The sequence below is a fragment of the Hemiscyllium ocellatum genome, chromosome 16 (assembly GCF_020745735.1).
Source record: "Hemiscyllium ocellatum isolate sHemOce1 chromosome 16, sHemOce1.pat.X.cur, whole genome shotgun sequence".
In the NCBI taxonomy this organism is placed as follows: Eukaryota; Metazoa; Chordata; class Chondrichthyes; order Orectolobiformes; family Hemiscylliidae; genus Hemiscyllium; species Hemiscyllium ocellatum.
In genome coordinates this window covers 37,119,852-37,138,820 of record NC_083416.1, presented here as the reverse complement: position 1 = coordinate 37,138,820, position 18,969 = coordinate 37,119,852, and positions in this window count along the sequence as shown.

The window sequence follows — 18,969 nt, the reverse complement described above, 5'->3', positions numbered from 1 at the left end:
GCCCCATTCTCCTGCATTCTTCCTGTAATCCTTAATCCCTTTACTAATCAAGAACTTATCTATCTCTCTCTCAAATATCTTCAATAACTTGACCTCACCTGTGGCAATGAGTTCCTCTTCATCTTAGTTCTAAACAGTCATCCCTTCACATTGAGGGTGTGCCATGGATCTTAATCTCTCCTACTAGTGGAATCATCATCTCCACATCCACTGTATACAGGCCCCTCAATTTTCTATTAATTTCAATGAGGTTCCCCCCGCCTCACCCCACCATCCTTCTAAACACCATCAAGTACAGATCCAGAGTTCTCAATGCTCCTCATATGCAAAGCCCTTCATTCTTGTAAACCACCTCTGGACACTTTCAAGGCCAGCACATCCTTCCTTAGATATAGGGCATGAAACCGTTCACAGTAACCCAAATTACTGAAACTGAAAACTCAAGATCATGCAAAAATGAGAGCAAAACTGCAAAGAAAATGAGAGGAAAGAGAGTCCACACATTGAGGGTAGAAGAATGCTGTCAGCATTCCTCTTTCATTGACTGTATCTCGTGCCTGATTGGTTTACAGTAGTAGAGCTGCAACCACTGTGTCTTAACCAGAAGAGAATCTCATTTTAACAAGACATATTTTACTTCAAATAACTACAATTGCTTGAACTAATTAGACATTGTCATTAAGATAACTAGGAGACAAAAATGACAGATCTGTCATCTTTGAGTTTTTTCCAGATACTCTCACAAACATGCAATCTGCAATAATATCAGAATCTTTACTGTATACAATACCTCCACCCAAGCTCTGATCCCCAGAGGTAGCATTTGTACACAATGCCTTTTGGGAGGGAATTGTTAATCCAAGGAGGTCTGGGTTCACTTTGCCCTGCCTTTCCCCTTTGTGAGAATATGCCTTGATTATGCCCAAACTCAGTTTTTTTTTAAAGTCAGCATATTGTTCAGTCACAACTTTGCACCAACTTTTGATTACAAAATCCATTCTAATTCCACTCACATTGACTTCCCCTTTTAATTATACTTAATCTGCATTGTTTCTTGTCCTTTTTCATATAAGTAAAAAATGAGGTCTGCAGATGCTGGAGATCACAGCTGCAAATGTGTTGCTGGTCAAAGCACAGCAGGTTAGGCAGCATCTCAGGAATAGAGAATTCGACGTTTCGAGCATAAGCCCTTCATCAGGAATAAGAGAGAGAGAGCCAAGCCGGCTAAGATAAAAGGTAGGGAGGAGGGACTAGGGGGAGGGGCGATGGAGGTGGGATAGGTGGAAGGAGGTCAAGGTGAGGGTGATAGGCCGGAGTGGGGTGGGGGCGGAGAGGTCAGGAAGAGGATTGCAGGTTAGGAGGGCGGTGCTGAGTTGAGGGAACCGACTGAGACAAGGTGGGGGGAGGGGAAATGAGGAAGCTGGAGAAATCTGAATTCATACCTTGTGGTTGGAGGGTTCCCAGGCGGAAGATGAGGCGCTCCTCCTCCAGCCGTCGTGTAGTTGTGTTCTGCCGGTGGAGGAGTCCAAGGACCTGCATGTCCTCGGTGGAGTGGGAGGGGGAGTTAAAGTGTTGAGCCACGGGGTGATTGGGTTGGTTGGTTCGGGCGGCCCAGAGGTGTTCTCTGAAGCGTTCCGCAAGTAAGCGGCCTGTCTCACCAATATAGAGGAGGCCACATCGGGTGCAGCGGATGCAATAGATGATGTGTGTGGAGGTACAGGTGAACTTGTGGCGGATATGGAAGGATCCCTTGGGGCCTTGGAGGGAAGTGAGTGTGGAGGTGTGGGCGCAAGTTTTACATTTCCTGCGGTTGCAGGGGAAGGTGCCGGGGGTGGAGGTTGGGTTGGTGGGGGGTGTGGATCTGACAAGGGAGTCACGAAGGGAGTGGTCCTTGCGGAACGCTGATAGGGGAGGGGAGGGAAATATATCCTTGGTGGTGGGGTCCGTTTGGAGGTGGCGGAAATGGCGGCGGATAATACGTTGTATGCGCAGGTTGGTGGGGTGGTAGGTGAGAACCAGTGGGGTTCTGTCTTGGTGGCGGTTGGAGGAGCGGGGCTCAAGGGCGGAGGAGCGGGAAGTGGAGGAGATGCGGTGGAGGGCATCGTCGATCACGTCTGGGGGGAATCTGCGGTCCTTGAAGAAGGAGGCCATCTGGGTTGTGCGGTGTTGGAATTGGTCCTCCTGGGAGCAGATGCGGCGGAGACGAAGGAATTGGGAATATGGGATGGCGTTTTTACAGGGGGCAGGGTGGGAGGAGGTGTAGTCCAGGTAGCTGTGGGAGTCAGTCGGTTTATAATAGATGTCTGTGTTGAGTCGGTCGCCCGAGATAGAAATGGAAAGGTCTAGGAAGGGGAGGGAGGAGTCTGAGACAGTCCAGGTGAATTTCAGGTCGGGATGGAAGGTGTTAGTAAAGTTGATGAACTGTTCAACCTCCTCGTGGGAGCACGAGGCAGCGCCGATACAGTCATCGATGTAGCGGAGGAAAAGGTGGGGGGTGGTGCCAGTGTAGTTGCGGAAGATGGACTGTTCCACATATCCTACGAAGAGGCAGGCATAGCTGGGGCCCATGCGGGTGCCCATGGCAACTCCTTTAGTTTGGAGGAAGTGGGAGGATTGAAAAGAGAAGTTATTCAGGGTGAGGACCAGTTCAGTCAGTCGAAGGAGGGTGTCAGTGGAAGGGTACTGGTTAGTGCGGCGGGAAAGGAAGAAGCGGAGGGCTTTGAGTCCTTCGTGATGGGGGATGGAGGTGTACAGGGACTGGATGTCCATAGTGAAAATAAGGCGTTGGGGACCGGGGAAGCGAAAATCCTGGAGGAGGTGGAGGGCGTGGGTGGTGTCCCGAACGTAGGTGGGGAGTTCTTGGACTAAAGGGGACAGGACCGTGTCGAGGTATTGGGAGATGAGTTCGGTGGGGCAGGAGCAGGCTGAGACAATGGGTCGGCCGGGGCAGGCAGGTTTGTGGATTTTGGGCAGGAGGTAGAAACGGGCGGTGCGGGGTTGTGGGACTATGAGGTTGGAGGCAGTGGATGGGAGATCCCCTGAGGTGATGAGGTCCTGGATGGTCTGGGAGATGATGGTTTGGTGGTGGGAGGTGGGGTCGTGGTCAAGGGGGCGATAAGAGGAGGCGTCCGCGAGCTGGCGTTTGGCTTCAGCGGTGTACAGGTCAGTGCGCCAAACTACCACCGCGCCTCCCTTGTCTGCGGGTTTGATGGTGAGGTTGGGATTGGAGCGGAGGGAGTGGAGGGCTGCACGTTCTGAGGGTGAGAGGTTGGAGTGGGTGAGAGGGGTGGACAGGTTGAGTCGGTTGATGTCACGGCGGCAGTTGGCTATAAAGAGGTCGAGGGCGGGTAGGAGGCCTGCACGGGGTGTCCAGGTGGATGGGGTGTGTTGGAGGCGGGAGAAGGGGTCGTCAGAGGGTGGGCGGGAGTCTTGGTTGTGAAAGTAGGCACGGAGGCGAAGGCGGCGGAAGAATTGTTCAATATCTCGCCGCGTGTTGAACTCATTAATCCGAGGGCGTAGGGGAACGAAGGTGAGGCCCCTGCTGAGGACTGATCTCTCATCCTCAGAGAGGGGGAGATCTGGAGGGATGGTGAAAATCCGGCAGGGCTGGGAGCTAGGACCTGGTGTGGGACTGGAGCTGGAGCTGGAGCTGGGGGCGGGGTTAGGGGCGGGGACAGAGATCGAAGTAGGGGCGGAGTTAGACGTGGTGACGTTGCTCGACGTGGGGGCGGGGTCATGCGTCGTGACCTTTTTCATATGCAATCAAGACCTTGCGATTCATGGGTCATTGTCCTTAACTGTTCCCCTACAAACAATCAATCCACTTGGCCCACCTTATTCCCAAGACCAGATCTAGCCTTGCTTCCTTTCTTGTTAAAGACCATATTGATATGGAGGACTCTCCTGAACGCTTTCCAGGAACTCTTATCCATCTCTGTCCTTTAGACAACTGTTATTCCAATCTTATTTCTGCAGATACTATTAATAATAATTATCTATAGGTGATTAAATCCTCCCATTCTAGCACCCTTCTGTAATTTCCCACACAAATAGACATTTGGATGGGTTTCTTATTAGGGAGCTATAAGCAATCCAATTTATATTGCCTCAGTGATCACAGTACATCAGTGATTGCACTGAACACCAATTATCATGTTCTCATTACAAAACAGTTGGTTATATAAGAAATCTATCTGCCACAATGATAAGTATTATACATTTGAAAGCAGTTTCAAAAATTAACTGAAGCTTTGATGTAAAGGTGCCAATAAAATCAATTATGCAGCTCTAGGTTCATAAAATCATCTGTTTGAAATACTCTAAAGTTACTGCACAAAATGTTTTTTATTGAATTTTCAAACTTTTGCATCACCTTGTGTCCAATGTTTGGAGATTAATTAACAATTCATTTCATGATAAAATATTTGACCTTGCAATTATACTTTGTGAAATCTTTGCGCAGAGTGTTTCTACTTTGTGCCATTTTACTACATACAGAAACTTATGGCAGACTCAGGATGGAAGCAGCAGAGTAATGGAGCACCTTTAGACAAACATACTCTCTTGATTAGTTACTATTAAGTTACAAAATCAATAATGGATTATTAAGCCCTTAATTATGTGAAGACAAACAATGGACAATAGCAAAGTAGTAATGAAACGTACTCTTAGAGCACCACAACCTCCATTTCTCTCACAGTTTGGTTACAGATACAGAATTCAGGATACAGGATCCAGTAAAATACGTGGAGGAATTATTATGGTAAATAGATCTCTTTCAATTCTCTGTATTATGTATATATAGCTTGTGGCTCTTGCTGAATACTAAAATGCTTACAATTGCATAAAGCTGAAATCATTGCAAAAGAGGCATAATAATTTTTATAAAGATAACTATGCCAACTAAATAACTAACAGGATTGCTGCAGGCAATTAATGAAGAGTAATCAGATCATTTAATTTATACTTCACCATGTTCCAAATGCTCATTTTCACCATTAATGTCATTTAATTTCCATCTTATTGCATGTGTTTTAAGTTGTGTCAGTCATTAAACTAAAATGAAATCGGAAATTCAGAATTAATTTGCTATGATTTAGCACAGTATAGGCTATGATTCAAATATACCAGTTGCATAACGTATAGTGGTTTCTCATTTTAAGATACTAATATTAAAATGATAATTATGATTCTTGTAAAATACTTCTTCTCAATTAAATGATGGACTTTCCCATCCACCTTCATCCCCACCAGAATAAATAAAAATTATTCTGTTTTAGTAGCTTTTCCTGGTCTAATTCATTTCACACTCGATGCAGGCAACAATATTTTAAAGATTGAGTGCATATCCCGAGTGGTATTGCTTTGATCTAGTTTCTTACACTGCCACCTTTGTGTAAGCTGATGTTACTTCCACAAAGTATAAAAATAGATTGGTCTCCAAATGATACTTCTGTAAGTACAAATGAAAGACATTTAAAGCCTCAAAAGTCAACCCAATAGTTAAATCTAATTACCAAATTTTAATTCCGTCAAGGTTATAGATCTTGAAACATTAACCGAATTTCTCTCTTCACAGCTATTGTCAGATCCACTATGTAGTTCTGGCAATTTCTTTTTTAATTTATGATTTTTAGTAATGACAATATTTTTCTGTGTTGAATTGCAGTAGAATCTGTGCAACACCAAGTCTTGGGTAATTGGTCAGGATTAACACACACAAGTGCTAGATAAAGAGCAGCTTCAACAAGACAAAATATAACCATTCCCCACTATCAGCATCCTGGTGGTTAACATTGACCAGGAACTGAATTGGACTAACCATATAAGTATTGTGCTCCAATAGCAGATTGGGCGTTAGGAATCCTACAACAAGTAACTCACCACCTGACTCCTCAAAGCTGATAGCCATCTAAAAGGTACAAGTTAGGAATGTGAAGGAATATTCCTGATTTGCCTGGATGAGTGGAGCCCCAAAAACACTCAAGAAACTTGATGTCATCTAGAACAAAGTTGCCCACTTACTTCATGCCACATTCATTCCCTCCAGCACCAATGCACACCAACAGCAGTTTGTACCATTCATGAGAAGCATTGGAGAAATTCAGCAAGGTTACTTTGTCAGCACCTTGTAACCCATAACTACCACCATCTTGAAGGATTAGGGAAGCAGTCACAGGGGAGCACCACAACCAGCACATTTCCCTCTAAGCCTGTCATCAACCTGACTTAGAAATGTATCATCATGCCTTCAATGTCATTTGATCAATGTACTAGACTCCCTGACAGTACCGTTGGCATACAGTCACCAAATGAACGGCATAATTTAGAAAGGCAGCTCATCACCAAATTAAGGGCATCTAGGGCCTGATAATAAATGAGCCATGAGTGAATTTTAAAAATACTGCAATATCTCCAGTGGCAGGTCAGCACCTGCAGAGACAACAAAGGTCAACTAATCTCCTAATTAAATGACCACTTGTTGGCTAATTTGGTGTCCACCCGGATCTTGCATATAGCGGATGGTCTGAAGACAAAATCTAGTGTCTGCTTGGTGATGGCTTGCTGGTGACTGCCCTAATGGCCCCAAGAGACGTCCTGTTTTAACAAACCCCACTCTTTCTTACACACATTCCTTTTCACACCCACAGTCCTCCACTGCCCCAGACCCCTCTTTCCCTCCCCCTTATAATCTGCACATTCTAGGTGTGACATATCATGCATTTACTTCATTGTTTTTTTCCCTCACCTCTTCCCTTTTAAAAGTGCTGGCTTCTTGGAAGGGTATAAGTTCAAATGCACTGCAATTCTCTTCAGTGGCTGTACTTCGAACTGGAATCAGAACTGTAAATATATGCAGATGAACAGACAACAAACAAGAATCACAACTTAAGATTGTGTTGTTAAAACTTTTACAACAGGAGCCACGTCATAATGATCAAAAGTGGGAAGCCATATTGATTTTACTTCTCTCTACCCCAGACATACTGAAGGCCAAAGTACTGTTCTTACTACTGTTTCAGCTTAGATCAACGGATTCAGCACAGCAACGCAGACCAAAGTTCAACTTGCATCTCTTCCGACCTGTTACCTCAGCTCTGCACCAATCAACAATTTCTCAATTCAGCTGTCATTGAGCTAAGAATTAAAAAATCTGAAATCAAATTCAACGAGCAACAAATGAGTACTGTTACTTTAATTTCAGGTTTGTCTTTTTGTCATGTTTGTGCTGAAATGGGCCAAGACAAATTTGGCAAACTATTCTTTAAACCATTGTATGCTAATAGAATTTTGTACCTTGACCCCGCAACCACTGAGAAATTGGAATATAATTACCTGCTTGTTTCCACCAGAACCTGACAGGCTGCCAAGGAGGAGATCTTAACCTTTGTCTGCCAGGTAAATTCATAGATGAAAGGAATTATGTTCAAACACAATTCCTGCCAAATCCTCAGGCTGCCACCTTGTATAACCAGAATGTAATTGCAACAGGGAGCACTTGAGTAAAAGTAGCTTTTTCTTTCTGTTGAACCATCCCACATCTTCTTTTATTATTTTATGTGAATGTGGCATAAATGTAAATTAGGGCTTTTGCTTTTAATTTTGTTCTTAAAACTGAATTATATTTCCTTAAATTTGCCGCAGAAAATGTTTATTCAAGGGATTTCCATGCAATCTTCAGCATTCCCATGGAAGCATGCCAGCAAGTACTTACTGACACATTATGAAGGTCACTCATGTTACAGGGACATCTGTTACCCCAGGAGGGAAATGTAATTAATAACAAGGGTAACCTAAAAACTGTTTGGAAACTAACAGAATCTTGCAATATCAATCTTGATAATCCAAGTGAGTCATCTTTAGCTTTAAATTTCAGAAGATTCTACACTTTGATTTGACCAAAATGAAACATTACATTTGGATTAGATGTTATCAAGCCTATTAATAGTACACCAATATAAAAATTACAAAAACAAGCTGATAATTTCCAGATGTACTCAGTTTAAGTATTCTATGTAGTACTATGGTGCTAAAATGGCTTCTGTTTATCCATTTCGATTAATTGTACATTTGGATTAACATCTGGATGCTAGAAGTACAAATAAGTATCCAAATGCACTATTACATGTAAACTATTCCCAGTATTGATGGTTTCAGAGGCACTTATAATTTTAAAATGGGTATTAATGCTGTTCCCAGGGAATTAATATGTCAGACAAGTCCTCATAGAAACTGTTACCTTACTTTTCTCCTCAGGATATGGTTTTGCACAGCGAGTGACAACTGAACACTTAGGCCCAACTGAGAAATTCTACACCTACCTTTTCTTTAGCTCCAATCCACACCCCTTATACATTGCCTCAAAAGCATGGTAGTGGCAAGTGTAAACACCTACAAGCAGTGGGTAGCCAACTACCCAGTGCAAATGACCTGTAAAGTCATATGGTTGAAGGAATTTTCCAAATCTCCAGAGGCAGGAGGGGATAGTGCTGTTGCCTCAAGGTGTCCTCACAGATCAGAATAGTAATGGTGCTGGTGGGGATAATGCTCCAGGAGGGTTTGGAGGAGTGTGATTCCAGCTGCAGCCACAAGCTTCCCTGTGCTGGGGCTTCCCCAGAATGATGATGCTCCTGCTTGGTGTATCTTCTGTTCTGTGGATTATTAGCCTAAGCCTTTGGATGATTAGTTTAGTTACACAACTCTATGTTTCCATACCAAAAGAGTACCTTTTTAAAATTCATTAATGTGATGTTGGCATGGCAAGCTTTTATTGCCCATCCTTGTTGCCCCCGAGATGGTGAACTGCCTTTTTGAATTATTGTAGTTCTTTTGGCACAGGTAGTGCCAGAATAATATTAGGAAGGGAGATCTAACAACACTGAAGGAATAGTGATATATTTCCGAGTCAGGATGGTGAGTGGCTTGGAAAGGAAATTCCAGGTAGATATGTTCTCACGTATCTGCTGCCCTTGTCCTTCTAGATGGAAGTGGTTGTGGATATGGAAGATGCTTTCAAAGACCTTTGGTGAACTTCTGCCATATACTTACAGATGTTGCAGCCTGTTGCTACAGAGCATCAGTGGTGGAGGGAGTGAATGTTTACTGATGTGGTGCCACACAAACAGACTGCTGAGCATGTTCTCCTTGGAGGTTAAGATTTGCCTAGAACAGTCAGACGTGAGCGCGTGCATGGAAGGAGTAAATTCAGGAAAAAAATGTGTAAAAGCCTTAGTCATGAATGAGTGTTTAAACTATAATGTTTTTGGAGCTGTACTCATCCAGGCAAGTGGGGAATATTCCATCACACTTCTAACTAGTAACTTGGAGGCAATGGACAGATACGGTGGAATTAGATGGTAAGTTACTTGCTCCAAGATTCCTAGCCCCTGGCCTGCTTTTGTAGCCATCTACTTATATAGGTGCTGAAAATGTGTTGCTGGTTAAAGCACAGCAGGTTAGGCAGCATCCAAGGAACAGGAAATTCGACGTTTCGGGCCAGAGCCCTTCATCAGGAATGGGTCTGATGAAGGGCTCTGGCCCAAAACGTTGAATTTCCTGTTCCTTGGATGCTGCCTGACCTGCTGTGCTTTAACCAGCAACACATTTTCAGCTCTGATCTCCAGCATCTGCAGACCTCACTTTTTACTTATATAGGTGGTCCGGTTCAGTTTCTGATCAATGGTAACACCCAGGATGGTGATATTTGGGATTCAGTGATGGTAACACCATTGAATCTTAAGGGACATTAGTTGGGGGTGGTCATTCCCTGGTATTTGTGTGGTGCAAATGCTACTTGCCACATTTTAGTCCAAGCATAGACATTGTTCAGGTCTTGCTGCATTCACCTATGAAATCCAATCAAATTCACACCACCACCCTCTCAGAGGCAATTACAAATGAGCAATAAATGGTCAACTTGCTAGTAAGATTAGTCTCTTAAAAGGGATAAAACATTGTGCTAAAGTGTGTGAAAAAATTAATTGATAATTAGAGTCATAGAGATGTACAGCATGGAAACAGATCGTTCAGTCCAATTCATCCATGCCGACCAGCTATCCCAACCTAATCTAGTCCCATTTTCCAGCACCTGGCCCATATCCCTCTAAACCCTTCCTACTCATATACCCATTCAGATGCCTTTTAAATGTTACAATTGTACCAGCCTCCACCACTTTTCCACTAGCAGCTCATTCCATAAGTGCATCACCCTCTGCGTGGAAACGTTGCCCCTTAGGTCCATTTTATATCTTTCCCATCTCACCCTAAACCTATGCCCTCTAGTTCTGGACTCCCCCACCCCAAGGAAAATACTTTGTTTATTTATCCTACCATGCCCCTCATGACTCTATGAGGTCACCCCTCAGCCTTCGATAACCCCACCTATTCAACCTTTTCCTATAGCTCAAATCTTCCAACCCTGGCAATATCCTTGTGAATCTTTTCTGAACCCTTTCAAGTTTCACAACATCTTTCTGATAGGAAGAGAATCAGAATTGCATGTAGTAGTCCAACAGTGGCCTAACCAATGTCCTGTACAGCCTCAACATGACTTCCCAGCTCCTATACTCAATACTCTGACCAATAAAGGAAAGCATACCAAACGCCTTCTTCACTGTCCTATCTACCTGTGACTCTACTTTCAAGGAGCTATGAACCTGCACTGCAAGGTCTCTTTGTTCAGCAACACTCCCAAAGACCTTACCATTAAGTGTATAAGTCCTGCTGAGATTGCTTTCCCAAAATTCAGCACCTCATATTTATCTAAATTAAACTCCATTTGCCACTCTTAGAAAAAGTAAGAGGATAGAGAAATAGATTTCTGAAGGCAAACGTAAATTGAGCATGTTCTCCTTGGAAGTTAATATCTGACAAGATTTCTGTTTTTATGATTTAATGGGATGAGATAATGTAGAGCACAACAAGTTAGTTTAATTTGCCTAGAACAGTCAAATGTGAACACATGCATGGAAGGAGTAAATTCAGGAAAAAGATGTGCTTTAGTCATGAATGAGTATTTAAACTATTGTCTGGCTCTTTCAGAAAACATCATGCAAGGAATAACTTTAGAAAATGTGTGCAAAAACCTTGTTGATGAATGAGTGTTCAAGGTCTGTACTGGCTCCTTCAGGAAACTGTGGAAGCAAAATGCATCAATACAGTCAAATATAAATTAAATACTCTGGGATATAGCATATGATAAAAGAGACATGGTAAAGGATAATTTCCACAGGAGAGTCATATTGGACTTGAAGTATCATCTGTGTTTTTCTTTCTCCATAGAATTTCCAGAACTTGAATTTTTCCAGCACTTTTTGCTTTTATTGTAGATTTCCTGCATCCAAAGCACATTGCTTTTATTGTATAATTGCAGACAACTTGGAAAAAGCTTAAACTTATTATTCCAAAAGCTTTCCACCATTGGCAGGTTTTCCTCATCTTAAAACTGGCTAAGTTGCAGAACTAGGTAAACCTTGGTCCTTTGTCACCCAACAAAGCCCATTCTCTTTTTGAGTTTATGAATTTATCATTATTATTTTCATTATTATTATTGGCCAAGGTACTAGCTTTAGTTTCATAGCAACAGCCTGCTTGAGTCAGAAGGTGTGGATTTGAGCCAGAGACTTCAGCACATAATCTAGGCTAATATTTCACTGACAGTCTGAAGGGGTTCTGTATTGTTGTAGGTGTCAGCTTTTACATGAGACATTTAACTAAGTCCCATCATCCCTCCCAAATGTGTATTGAAGATTAGATAACACTGTCTAAAGAAAAGTCAAAGAATTTTCTACAGTATTCTCGTGAATATTTATGCTTGAATCAATATAACTAAGGGACGCAGATCAATATCTCATTACTGTTTGTGGAATCCTGCAATATGGAAATTGCCCACTACATAACCTGCATTACAAAACTAGCTAATTTCACTGGGTCCAAAGCGTTCAGAGACATCCTGACCTCATGAAAGATGGTATGAAATGCAAGATCTTCTTATCCAAGACAATACTCACAGTGAATTGGAGAATACCCCTGGATTATAATAAAAGGGATGTTAGTATTTTGCCTATGTGGGCTACTAACTATGTAATTGAGTTTGTCAAATTCTGTTTGTACTGAGTGGCATTTTTGGACTGTTAATTTGGACTTTTCTTCGTTATTCTGTATTAATGTTATCTGCCAAAATGGTTCACGAGTCCAGAATCATCCTGGAATGCAAAATAATCAAATCCTCTGTTCCCCAATGCACATTGTATCCTTAAATCATCTTCACCAACAAATGTGAGGAACTCATAAACCTTTCTATCACTAAGAACAAGATTATTCATTCAGTTTTTGCCATTACTGCCCTAGTTAACCAAGCCAAATTTCCCCTAAGCTTCCTCATTTCCTAACACTGCACTTGCTTATATCTCTAGTTTCACTCCTATCACCCACATGTTTTTCTGAAACTTATCTTCCCCACTTCCAGCTGCCTCAAATATCTTTATGCCAATATTTTCACCACACAATTTCACTTCTTAGCCCCACAATAGGTATCATTAAGTGATCTTTCCTGTGGCCCTGTTCACCTCCTTTACAAACTTTCCATTATTAACCTTCCATGTTGCAAACCATCATCCAACTCCAAACTTCCAAAGTGTTTAAGTATGTTGGCTCCTCACAATTCTGTGCCCACAGTTCCTGTAATTTCATATTTGAACCATTCAAATCCGGTTTTCATTCCTGTCACAGCACCGAAACTATCAAAGTTACACAAATTTATTAAGTGACTAATTATAGCAAACTATCTTTTCACATACTCTTGACCAGCAACAATTTATATAGCACCTTTAACATAATGAAATAGCCCAAGGCACTTTGCGAGAGCATTTAAAAAATAAAGTGTGACACCAAGCCATATAAGGATTATTAAAAGTTTGGTCAAAGCAATAGGCTTGAAGAAATGTCTTAAAGATAAAAAATCAAATTAGAGAGGCAAGGTATTCCAGAACTTGGAGCCAAGACATCTGTTGACACAGCCATCTGAGATTGAGCAATTATGATTGAGAATTAGAAGATCAAATCTTGTTGGATTGGGGCACTGTTCCCTCTAAGCTTCAGGGCTGACATTCCTCCATTCGCGTTGCTGATGCATTGCCTTCCAGTATCACAAGTTGCTACCACATATAGATTTTGGAGATCTACACATCCAAAAGCAAAGTTAGAGGGATTATTGATTGTGGGGTCAGACAATATTACAGGGGGAGACAGTGACAGGCCATAAAGAGACATATAAACAAGGATAAGAAAATCAAACCCAATATATCATTTGAATGACAGCCAATGTAGTCAGTAAGCTACTGCAAATACTTAGTTCATAATTCATGTTTTAGGAAATAACTTCTAGTTATTAGAAATTAAGTTTTAAGTTGGAGGTTAAAGTGTTAAATAGAAAATCCTGATTGAGAAACTCATAAAAATCACAAAGTTGATACAATTGAAACAAGATGGAAATTAATTACTGTTAAAAGCTGCCTTATGTTTATCTTGGAAAGTCATAGGGAGAAGGTGTCAACACTTACACAGCAAGTGACACATTTTGGGATTGTTACTTCAATCAAAAAAGCTGAAAGCTGGAAATTCTGGCAAAGAAAGTTGTAAACCACTACTAGATATAGAAAATATTTCTGTGGTTTTCCTAGAATCAACAAAAGCTTTGAATTAAAAGGTATCAAATTTGCATTTCTATCTGCACAAAGTCATGTGTGTCATGTTACTATGGAAATACTGATTCAGGGTTGAATCTTTCTGTTTTTTTGTTTAAGTTATCTGTGTGCCCTTGCTCACAGAAGCAATCAGTTGAATTGGGAACAGATAGAGGCAATTGTAGCTTTGCTGTGCTGGAGACTGCAACTCACACAGTTGGGAACACCAACAGCAGACAATGCAGTTAGGCCTGAATATAAGCAAAATACCACTTTATTTGCTGCATGGAAGGCAGATGGATCTCTGACTGTAACAGGATTTCATGAGGGAGAGCAGATAGAAAATCTCCTTAGATTGTATCCAGTAAAATAAATCCCGTAGTCCTCCCAGAGTCTTATGGAAGAATGCAATCAATAGAGCTAGCTTGAGAAGCTGTGGAAAGGTAATTCAATATCTAGCAGGAACCTGAACAAGAAGCTGCAACATTCAGAGTTGAGAATTCAGTAAAGGTAGAGGGTTGCATGGCCAAAAGCTATGACAGACAACAGATGAAAAAATGAAGTAAATTCCAAAGGACTATGGCCTAGCTTTTGAGTTGGTTCCAAAAAAAGTGAATGAACCCCCACAATTTTGTAAGATAAGGCAACTCATGGAGGGGACACTAACAACCAATAAAACTATGTTGAAAATATTTTAAAATATATTGCTGTTAGTAGTATTTGTTTAAATGTTTTTAATATTATTTTTTGTTTAAAATGTGAAATCCTTTGTTGTAGCACTGTTGGTTAATTGCTAGACATTCAAATTTCTTATTTAAACATTAATGGCCACAAACATGCTCTGAACAGAGCACAGGAGAATCTGGTTTAATGTGTTAAGACTCAGAAAACAAAGTTGACCTCAAGTTTATGAAGGGTAGAATGTGGAAGACCAACCAGGAGTACATTAGGATAGTCGAGACCAGCAGTAACAAAGACATGGATAAGGGTTTCAGCAGCAAATGAGCTGGGTCAGGGATGAAGTGGAGAAATGCCATAGATAAGAAAATGGCTGTTCTGAGAGATGACAGAAATAAAAGTTTGGAACAAATGTAATACCATGATTGCGAACAATCTCACTTAATCTCAAACTGTTGTCAGGGAAATGTATGGAATCAGTAGTTAGGGAATGGATTGGGAACCAAAACCTCTGTCCAAATTTAACTGGAAGAAACATTTGCCCATCTAGTATTGGATTCAAGTAAATACTCTGATTATTTAGCTATGTAGGACTAGTCAAGAGAGGTGGTGGTGAGGTACAACAGGGTGTCATCAATATAATACATGTGAAAACTAACATCTTGCCTTCAGATCACACCATCAAGGATTAAAGTAGAGTAACTTTATTTGTTGTTTCTACCATATACAACTGGCACAATATAAACAAGACAGCATTCCTCCAGGACCAAGGTGCTATGTGAACACACAGAATATACGAGAATGCACAGGGCGACATAAAGTGAATAGAAAAATGCAAAACATGCAAGACAGCACAGTATTTCCTGACAAGACAAGACAACAGGCAGAGTGGTGGACACCTTACAATGTAACAATGACTGATCCTTAATAAAACATTGTTTTAGCAGCAATTCAAAAAGTCGTCTTAAAATTGTAAATGGAATAGAGTGTGATCATACAATATTAAGGAGCCTAATGGCCTGAGGTCAGAAATTATTGCAAATCTGTCTGTGAGAAACTGAATGCTCCGGCAACTTCTGGCAGATGGCAGGAGGGAAAATTTGAATTAAGGAAGTGTGGGGTCGTCCACAATGCTGTTAGCCTTTCAGATGCAGCGTGTGGTGTAAATGTCTGTAATGGAGGAAGAAGAGACCCCAATGATCTTCTCAGTTGTTCTCACTATCCGTTGTAGGGTCTTACGATCCAAGACGGTGCAATTCCCAAACCAGGCAGTGATGCAGCTGCTCAGGGTAGCTCTTAGAACAAAGATTGAGGGAGATATAAGGACTGATCTTTGGAAGACACCAGAGGAAATGTTGCAGGAACAGGAAGAGAAGCCATTGCAAGTGATTCTCTCATTACAATTTGATAAGAATGGAACCAAATGAGAACAGTTCCACTGAGCTGTTTGCCAGTGGAGAGCTGTAGACAGGATGGGAAGTTTGAGGAGGAAACGTTTAAGTTTGTCACAGTGATGTAAGGGCTATTTCAGTACTTTGGCAAAAACTGAAGCCTGTTTAGTGGGATTCAAACATGAAACTGAACCATTTGCAATCTTGGTGCTCATTTAACCACAAGATATGTTTCTGCCCAGCTATTCCATACTAGAGCCAAGACAACCTACGTTCTTTCCTCTATTTCTGTTCTTTCCTCAGCATATTTTCTGCTGAAATCCTGATACATGTCTTTGTTGCTTAAAAACATGACTATTTGGAAGTTTTTCTGGCTAACCAATCTAAAAATTTGAACTTATCTAAAACTCTGTTGCCATATCCCAATTTACACAAAGTTATAGTCACCCCTGTACCAGATGAACCAGTGATACCTCAATTTTAATATTCTTATTGATATTTACAAATCCCTTTATGGCCTTACACATAATCACTCAATTCTCTCCCAGCTATTCAATCCTTTCCAAAACCTCTGCATTCTCCAAGCCTGGCTTCATACTGATCTCCAATTACAATTGTTCTACCAGTGGCAACTATATCTTGAGTTGCCTAGACCCCAAGGTCTGGACAACTTTTACTGAAACTGTGAGCCTCTCTTTCTTCCATTAAGGCATCTCTTAAAACCTGCCTCTTTGACCTTTCTTTACGTCAATTATCATAATATTTCCTTATGGTGCTCAAATGTTATTTTCAACCCATTTTTACACTTCTTGCGAAGTACCTTGGGTCATTTTGATGAAAAGTGTTATATAAAAAGGTATTTGTTACATTTGCGTTTATTGGTCGGTGCATTGAGTTGGGATATCATGTTGCAGTGAAACAGGACATTGATTGGACTTCTGGTCTTCCTGATATAGGGAAAACATTAACAAACTTGAAAGGGTTCAGAAAAGATTTACAAGAATGTTGCCAGGGCCGAAGGATTTGAGTTATAGGGAGAGGCTGACTAGGCTGGGGCTGTTTTCCCTGAAGCGTCAGAGGTTGAGGGGTGACCTTATAGAGGCTTATAAAATCATGAGGGATATGGATAGGGTGAATAGCCAAAGGGTGGCACGTCCAAAAGGAGAAGGTATAGGTTTAGATGAAAGGGGGAAGATATAAAAGGGATTCTAAGGGGCAGTCTTTTCACACAGAGGATGGTGTGCATATGGAATGAGCAGCCAGAGGAGGTGGTGGAGACTGGCACAATTACAACATTTAAAAGGCATCTGGATGGATGCATGAATAGGAAGGGTTTAGAGGGATATGAGAGACAAATGCTGGCAAATGGGACTCGATCAGTTTAGAATATCTGGTTGGCATGGACGAATTGTACTGAAGGATTCTGTATTAGTGGTGCTGGAAGAGCACAGCAGTTCAGGTAGCATCCAAGGTGCAACGAAATCGACGTTTCAGGCAAAAGCCCTTCATCAGGAATAAAGGCAGTGAGCCTGAAGCGTGGAGAGATAAGCTAGAGGAGGGTGGGGGTGGGGAGAAAGTAGCATAGAGTACAATGGGTGAGCGGGGGAGGGGATGAAGGTGATAGGTCAGGGAGGAGAGGGTGGAGTGGATAGGTGGAAAAGGAGATAGACAGGTGGGACAAGTCAAGTGGACAGTGCTGAGCTGGAAGTTTGGAACTAGGGTGAGGTGGGGGAAGGGGAAATGAGGAAACTGTTGAAGTCCACATTGATGCCCTGGCGTTGAAGTGTTCCGAGGCGGAAGATGAGGCATTCTTCCTCCAGCCCGAATTGTACTGAAGGGTCTGTTTCCATGCTATACAAATATCTGACCCTAAAAGAAAGCTATTCTTTACACCAGACAGTTACGGGAATAATGTGAACCTGTAGATTTTAGTATTGCAAATAAAATCACCAAACTGATCCAACAATTAAGCAATCCAACAATTCAAAGCAGAACTAAGCAGTATGAGAATCTGAAATATTATCAGGTGCAAGTTATCAGTAGCATTGCAAACAGGGAGGGATGAATGGTTTTGTACCTACTACAATGTTTACCGCAAACAATTTTTGAAAAGGGATTATTATAATCCATGAAGAATTCTGCCTTTCTTCTAAGACATAACAATAAACAATAATGACTCTTTTCTGGTCCCACAAAAAGTTGTAAGAAATTTCTTTACACTTAGGCTTTGGGGGTCAGTAACAGCGAACCAGGAGAGTAATTTTCTGAGAGGTGGCACATAGAGGCAAAATCTGCAAAGACTTCCTCTATCTTAAAAACTGGGTTCAGACAAAGAAAATTCATCCTCTTAAGAAATTATGCTGGACTGCAAGTATAAGTTTCTTAAAATATTTATTTGAATATCCAACTTTTCTTCAGGTGGATTTGATTTTTTTTAAGAGTTGAATTGTCATGTTTTATTTAATTATCTTTTATTGATCAAAACACCAATGCTCCATATCTGGAGGAAACAGATTTGCATGTTTACTTTGGTTAGATTAGTCACTGTGCAAAAGTGAATTCATGACATTTAATTACTATATTCTCTATGACATAGTACCCATTATTATAAGATAATCAATAATTGATTTAATAATAAATATTCTTAAGCAATTAAATATTGTCATCTCACATTCTTAATTCCTCAAGAATGCCAAAAGACATAACAATATCCTAGAAATTAAGATTCTATATGCATATATTGGTTAATATATTGTTTCTGCTATTACCATAACTATATATATATATATATATATATATATATTTTCTTTCCTCAGATCATTTTGCTAGTATGAAGACTCCTAGGTGGGAGAAAATTTCATTGTAGGACTCAATCTATAACTAGCAATGCTAAGGTTAATTTAATGATCAGAATTTTTTCTTAGTTGATGTTTCAATCAAACAATATGTTTAACTAAAGCAAGGTCACTGGACTGAAAATGTTAACTATGTTTTCTCTCCACTGGTGCTGCCAGATCTACTGAGTTTCTCTAGCAATTTCTGCATATGTTTAACTGTATAGTTGTACCCTACCAAGGGTAAAATCAGTAGAACCATTAACAAGCTGAAACATTGAAACCTTTAATACCAACTCAATTGTATAATAGCAAAGGGTGGTGATATAAGATGGCTTCAATCACAACAGCAATGCCTGATATCTTTAGGAAGTACTTAAACAC